This window comes from Cucurbita maxima, unplaced genomic scaffold, assembly GCF_002738345.1.
Source record: "Cucurbita maxima cultivar Rimu unplaced genomic scaffold, Cmax_1.0 Cma_Scf00018, whole genome shotgun sequence".
Classification (NCBI taxonomy): Eukaryota; Viridiplantae; Streptophyta; class Magnoliopsida; order Cucurbitales; family Cucurbitaceae; genus Cucurbita; species Cucurbita maxima.
Genome location: NW_019272034.1, coordinates 2,284,711 through 2,292,277, shown reverse-complemented (window position 1 = coordinate 2,292,277; position 7,567 = coordinate 2,284,711). Strand labels below are relative to the sequence as shown.

The 7,567-nt window shown below is 31.3% G+C and overlaps 1 protein-coding gene and 2 long non-coding RNA genes across 6 annotated transcripts in view; 1 reads left to right on the top strand and 2 right to left on the bottom strand.

Annotated features, from left to right (window-relative positions):
• The first annotated feature begins 3,861 nt into the window (after positions 1 to 3,861).
• On the top strand, positions 3,862 to 4,857 carry LOC111493344. The gene is made up of 2 exons (XR_002719992.1): positions 3,862 to 4,179; positions 4,378 to 4,857. It is a non-coding gene; the product is annotated as an uncharacterized LOC111493344 (long non-coding RNA).
• A 1,281-nt stretch (positions 4,858 to 6,138) lies between these two features.
• On the bottom strand, positions 6,139 to 6,718 carry LOC111492639. The gene is made up of 2 exons (XR_002719907.1): positions 6,667 to 6,718; positions 6,139 to 6,416 (listed from the first exon to the last, which is right to left on the bottom strand). It is a non-coding gene; the product is annotated as an uncharacterized LOC111492639 (long non-coding RNA).
• A 33-nt stretch (positions 6,719 to 6,751) lies between these two features.
• LOC111492635 overlaps positions 6,752 to 7,567 on the bottom strand; it is a 12,629-nt gene continuing 11,813 nt past the window's right edge. The window contains exon 16 of one of the 4 annotated variants that reach the window (XM_023142012.1): positions 6,752 to 7,186. The gene's annotated coding sequence lies outside the window, so the exon portion shown is untranslated. The remainder of the gene's footprint in view (positions 7,187 to 7,567) is intronic. The other 3 variants (XM_023142013.1, XM_023142015.1, XM_023142014.1) reach the window with 3 other exon arrangements.

Here is a 7,567-nt window from a genome sequence, read left to right as displayed (position 1 = left end):
ATAATTGCAAACCTTCTGTCAACCAACAAACAAAAGGAATAAAGCATTTGGAAAAAAAAAAAGGAATATGAAAGGTTACATCAAATTTTCTCAAAGTCGCAAACTATTGTTTTACCAACCAAATTTTCATCCTCACATATGACCTAATCTATTTTTGGTTTAGGGCAAAGCTTTAGGGCTCTGAAATCCACACATGCACATCGCAATCAACCCTCTTTTTTATCGACCCGCTCAAGAAATAAAAATCTTTTCCAAAACTATTTCGAGGTTCAAATTTCTAATTTTTGTTTGTTAAATATATATCCATATGTTTAGGTCAACATACGTACACATCAACTAATCTAACGAAATAGTTATTTGACCTAATGATTATTAAGAAACTCGTAGAATTTGATCACGAGAGCTTCAACTACTACATATCTTGCACGTCTTAATAGTACGAGAGCTTTAACTATTTGACACTATAACCCAATCATTTGTTTAGCATTGCAGCCGATAAACGAGACTTTATTTGATGTAGTCTAAGGACATGTTCCACCTCTTTGATCATACGAGTATATATTAGGTCATCAACTCCACAAAAATTCCATAAATATCTATACTAAATCATAACTACCATCTTTATTAAAAATTAAATTAAATTATTATAAAAAAGAATATTATTCATTCCAATCATCTTTTAGTTACCAAAATGACTTTTAGACAATGATGACGGTTTAACTTTTCCACGTAGGCGTAGGTCTGTCTTGTCACAAAACAAAAATATTATTCAAGATTAATAAAATATAATAAGAAAGTAAAATTTAGTACTGAAATTAAATTTTTAAAAAAGGTTTAATCATCATCATATATATATATTTACTTTCTCAAAGCTTTAGCCCAGATTTTGAATGAATCCAATCCACACAGCTTTAGCATCATTTCCTTTTCATCATTGCTGCCACGCCCATTGTGGACTATAATTTAAAACCTCTCTCTCACCTGAGGAAGAAAATTGAAAAATAAAAAATAAAAAATTATTTATTTCCAGTAATATGAATTTTGAATTATGTTTTTATTTATTTGTGTATGGTAAATATGCGGTTACAAATAATAAAAAATTATTAATATAACCAAGAATTTTGAATTTTATATTATGATTAATTCGATTAATTTCATGTTTGTTTAGTATGATTAGCTAAAATATAAAATAAAAAACCTAGTAGTCTAAAAAGAATGGTATTATGATAATGAACGAATGAGACCACATGGGGGGTTTACACGTGTGTCACATGGTGGATAGAGAGAAAAGAAGGCATGAATTCCAAGTGTGTAAGCATGTGCCAAAAATCAAATAATTTAAAGAAAAAAAACGCAAATTATAATTATAATTAAAAAGAAATAAAAGGAAAAGGGGGAAAAGGGGTGTTTGGATGCAGGGAATGTGCAGAACATGGCGTACATTTGATGCTGCTTTAGTGTCTCTCGCTTGGACATTGTCACATGCATAAGCCCCTCTCTTAAAAGCTAGCATCCAAACACTCCCTTACTTTATTATTTATTTTTATTATTAATTTTATGTATTATTTGCCATGTGCTTTCCCATGTGCCTCTCTCTCTCTCTCTCTAGGCTTAGTTAGTTATATCCCATTTGCTATGTGTGTGTGTGTGTGTTGGCCCATAGCACCTCCACATGCATCCTTTAGGGGAGCCACACCCCTTCTCCCCCTAATATCGAATCCCCTCTTTCACTCATCTCCTTATCTTCCCCTTTTTCGTATTTCCTTTTTTACCCTTCTTTCTTTATTCACACTCTAACCCTCTCACTGAATAATATAAATAAATTATATACGTGCGTGTCAGATCCTACGTTGGAGAGAAAAACAAAACATCCTTTATAAAGAGGTGAAAACCTCTCTCTATCATATGTTTTTAAAACCGTGAGCCTGACGATAATATATAACGAGTTAAAATGGACAACATCTACTATCAGTAAGTCTGGGTTGTTGCTAATATATATAAAATATATCTCTAAACTTAACCGTCTAAATTTGGAGCATTATCAAACAAATATTTAAAAAAATTGTAAATTAAAAAAATATGTAACAAATCTTTAAAATTTGAATGTATTTAATATTTGAAAAAGGGTTGCTTAAACATAAAATTAGCAATTTAAAAGTTTTTATATAAGAATAATTTTATTTAAATGATTTAAAATTTTAATTTAAAATAAAATGGAGTGAAGTAAACAAAAACGATTTATTTACTTAGAAAATTTTAAAATTCAAATACATAGTTTAGAGTTTTAATGGATTTAAATGTGAAAAGTGCAGCGATAAAATTTATTATTTTCAATTTTTTTTAATAATGATGAGTTTGAAAATATACTGGTGGGGGTATTTTGGGAAACATAAAAACTAAAAGGTCCTGGTTTCATGCCTTTGCATGTGGCGTTACAGAGGAGCAGGCTTTGGCTTTGACGCTCGCAAGTTGTGCCTTGTTCCCGCTCTTCTTTGTTGTTATTATTATTTTTTTTTTCTTTATTATTTATTTTCCATCAAAATTACAAATAATTTTTTTGAATATTTCGACTTTCTTTATGTATTTTATTTTAAACAATAATTTAATCCAAATAAATTATATTTTAAAGTTAATATATAGAAGAAGTAGATAAAAACATAGAAACAAAAGTATTTATTCAAATGATTGAAAATTAAAGAAAAATAATATTTTTCAAATATAAGTTTAAAAGAGTACAGTCAAAGGACTCCTATCATTCAATAGTTTATCAATTCATTAAATGAATTTGTTTTTTTTTTAATTATTATTTCCATCAAATCAAAGGAAACTTATTACAATTACATTTTTCAAGGTTATTCTAAATAAAAAATTTGTTTACTTTGATTATATTCAAAATTAATTTTATTAATTATTAATTTTTTCAAATGTAATTATATTTATTTATTTTGGTTCATTTCACTAAGGCCTATATATTTTTTTTTTAATCCTTAAAATTTTGAAATGTAGCAATAAAAGAATTTTTATGTTCAAAATAAAATTTTAATTTGTGTTTTAAATATTATAAGAATTGACCCAAAGGAAGGAAAAGAAAAGAAAAGAAAAAGGCATCTTCCAAATATTCCATTCATACAGGCTTTAAAATGACTTTCGTGAATTAAATAATATCCAAGAAAAGGGCTACGGAATTATCAAAAAGAACATATTTTCTAAAATAAGAAATTAATTTGTCATTTAAAAACCGCATAAAAAGATCGCAAAACGACAAATGAAAATCCTGAATGGTATTTTCGTAGTAAAAAGAAACAAGAGGGGCAATCAGTTATTTTATCGTTACTTAAACTATGAGTCCTCGAGTTCTATTCAGCCTAAGAAACGAACAGTCGTAAAAGCTTCTTCTTCTTCTTCTTCTTCTTCTTCTTCTTCTTCTTCGTTGTCGTCGATTCCTCTTTCTCTCTCTCTCTCTAAAACTGGCGCATAGAATGAGTTCGATCACAAAGAAACACAGAATGTCATGGAAGCAATCAACGAGAAGAGCGGTTTTGCGATCGAGGTACGGTTCTAGGATCCTCAGAGCTCGTAGAATCCACAAAAATGGCGGAAAAGCGTGCTCATCAGACGTATCGGCGAGGCTTGAGGCGCTCCAGAGTCTCATTCCGACTCAGAACAACGGCGAAGGACATCACCGGAGATCGGAGGAGTTGTTTCAAGAGACGGCGGATTACATCGTGCTTTTGAAGAATCAGGTGTTCGTTTTGCAGAGGCTGATCGAGTTTTACGGATCCGATGAGAGAGAAAATGCCGTATCATCGTAGTTTACTCTTCTTGATTCAGAGAAAAGGAAATTGAGAAGAGAAGACGGTCGGAACGATCGATAACTTTCTGGAATTTTCATTTTGCATGCCGTGTTTGGTTGGAGAGAACGTGGAGAGAATTTGAATAGCGAAGTTTAGAATTTCTTTCTTTCGTTTCTTCTTTTTAAAAATATTCATTACATCAATACGAGTTCATTTTGACACGCACCGAATCAATCATATGCACATCCAAACTTCATTGATTGTCCTCTCTGATTTAGGCAAGTTTTGTAGGTTTTGAGCAACACAATACGCACAAGAGAAGTTGAAATCTCAGGTACATACAACCGTTGGATTTCAATTTCTCTACTCAAGAATTCTCCAGAAGGTAATCATTCTTTTACTCATTCCTTCATGAATCATGATACATAATCAGAATTGCAATTGCTTTCGCGTTTGTGAATCTACATTTCATTATGAAATCACATAGTTAGAAATATGGAATTCCTGGAAACTCAGAGCAAGGGAAAAATAGAAGTAAATTTGTTTGTGAGGGAAATTGAATGTGGTAAAAGAAATGCTGTAGTGAAATGAAAGAGAGAGAGAGAAAGGGAGAAGGCGTGGTGAGTGCGGTGAGAGAGAAGAGTGGCAATGCAAAGCATGCAGTTAAAGAAAGAAGGGGCAGAGCAGAGCAGAGCAGAAGAGAGGTGTGGTTTCTGATGCATTTTCTCTTAATTATCGCAGTGAGATGGACATCAGAAGCCACAGTCTGTGTCTCAATGGTTGGGCTCTGATGTTGACAAGTTTTTAGAGAGAGATAGAGGGGAGAGGAAAGGGAAGGCCATGTGCTAAAGCCAACTTTTAAGGGATGTGTCTGATTGGATTTAGGTTTTGGCTGAATAGTCATAATACCCACACACACTTCATACTTCACACCTATGTCTGGATGTGTTTTTCTGAATAAAATTCTTTTTTAAAGTAAAAGTAGAACCATACTATAACATAAAATTGTAAACCTCCTTATGTTATATAAAGTTTCAATTAATAAGTTTGTGTTGCATTGTGAGTGAGTGGTTCATATATTAGACCCAATGAATGATGATTTTTCAAGCTATAGTAATTAATTATGTTAGGAAGTAGATTCAGAATGCAGTTTGCTCTAGTTATTTATTTATTTATTCATTAAACTTTTATTTTATATAGCTAGACTATTTTCTTTTATGCCACACGCATCAATATTTAGAATGAATAAAGTTTCCTATCGATTGATTTTTTTTATTTATTTTAAATATAAACAATATTATTTTCAATTTAAATTTACCTAAATTAGCACCTAGTAATTTAACCATTAAAAGAATTAGGCATTTTATTGGGTATGTACTAATGTGAACATATCTCTGACTAGTTAAGAATGAAACTAGGATGAACTTCCTTTTATCATACTGACGTTCGTACATTATTAAACTAATGAAGTTGAAGAATCATCCTGTAAACCAATTAATTACTAAAATGGTATGTAAAGTTTGAATTAAACTACCCTCTAATACTTTTATGGGATCGAGTCAAAATTAACCTATTTATTCAATTTCAAAGTACACCCACACTTATAAGTCTTAATAAATTTCTATGAACTAAACTATTTAGCTCGTTATGTATTGTCGTCAGTTTCACAACACTCTTATAAAAAATGTTTCGTTTCTCTCTCCAATCTATCTCACAATCTACTCCCGTAATGGCTCAACCACTTGGTATTTGACTTTGATACCGGCCAAAGTCTACCACCAATAGATATTATATATTTTGACCATTTACGTATCGCCGTCAATTTTACTGTTTTGAAACATGTTTATTAGGGAGAAGTTTAGTTTGAGATCTCGGAAGAAATGAGGTTAAAAGTAGGCTTTAGAGGGGTTGAATGCTAGATTAGTAGCCATGGCCGAGACTAATGGCTGAAATCTGTTTAAACCAAATTAAAAACAGTATAGAGAGTGGGGCAAAAGGTCTATGAAACCCATGCACAAAGGTTAATCTGGTAGACCTGTGCTTTAAAAACAAAAGTGTGAAAACAATTAATTTATTATTATTTTTTAAAATCAGTATTTGAATTTCATATTTTCAATATTTTTTAATATGTGTCTGGTAGAAAATTTAAAACTATGTTTGAATTTAAAATGTGTTTGTAATAAATGTATAAATAATAAAAATAATTCTAGTTACCAACTACAAGACTTTAACTATAATTAATTGAATTACGAAATGTTCTACGTAATATAATTTGTATAAATATCACTTTACAATATTATATAATTTATAGTATATATTTTTAACAAAAATAAAATTAGTTTACAATATATAAGCATACAAAATATTGTTCTCATAATTTTCATGAATTACAATCAAATAAATATTTCTGAATCCATTTGACTTAGAATATAAAAACAAAAACATAAATCTAGATTGTCTACTAATCATGTCACTATCACACCATCTGTGTGCCACGTGTCACCTTGGGATTGCTCACGTCATCATTAGCTATGTAGGATTATTTCTTGCACACGTCAGCTTTGGTTGCAGTCTGTTGTCCAACTGGAGGTGTTCTCGTTCAATATTTGGTTGAGAGGGGGACTGTTAACGAGTAATAAAATGGAAGTATTCTAAATATCAAATTTGGAGAATGTTTGTGTTAAAATTCAAATGAAAGTAAAAATCATGATTCACCTGTGAAAATAATAGTTTTGGATGGTTCGTTTAAGAAATAAAAAATAAATATCATCCTAAAAAAATCTCGAAATCACGGTTCATATACCTCGAATTGACCATAATTTACAAGAACACTATGTAGTCTTAGTAAGACGGGGAAGGGTTAAAGATTTACTTGGGGTGAGATATCACATTGTTCAAGGAACTCTAGATGCTCCCAAAAGTGAACCCAAGGAAAAATTTAGCTCATAAGGAAAGAATAGACAAACACAAATTGAATAGAAATGAGCTTACGCAAAAAGTTTAATGGAAGTAAACAATCAGGGGGGAGAGGACAAAATGTAAAAGATAAAAAATCTCTTAGATTGCTTGTCGATCTAGCTCGATTCTTCCTTTCTTAAGAAGAATCAAGTTGTTACAAGCAAAACAATAAACATTTTATTCTATACTGCAAATCTAGGGTTCTTCAGCAATTGGTGTAACAGTAGCTTGAATAGTTGGTGGTTGATCATCTCACTTGAGCATCAATGTCTTCTTTTGATGTAGCGGCGACCTTTAGGGGTTATATAGCGAAATCAAGAGAAGTTGTCTGAGCCATAAGTGCCATGAATTGGGGAAGAAGATTGCAAAATCAATAAATCCCTGGAAATCTTGGCTCAATCTTGGTCAATTTAGAATCGCATCTAGCCTCCTAACTATGCAGTCACAACCAAACAATAGAAAATTTGATAGATAATACACAAAATCATCAAAATGTATAAATTTTTCTATCCCGATTCTTTTTGCATGTGAACTCATAGGAAACTATGGGTGCAAATTCAATCATTTCAATTTGCAATTTTAGATGAGAAGGAATTTCCCATGGAAATCCTATTTAACAGAAGGATTATGACCTTGTTCTTCCAAAACCCAACTAATCTTCACAATCAAATACCGTTACTCTATAGGTAGATCCGATTACAAGCTAATTCATGAGTAGAGCCAAAGAGAGTTTCATATCTTGAAGAGAATATGATCAAATTCATTTTCCACAGTGCTTATTATTTTTTTTTTTTGGGGGGGGGGGGGGGGGGGGG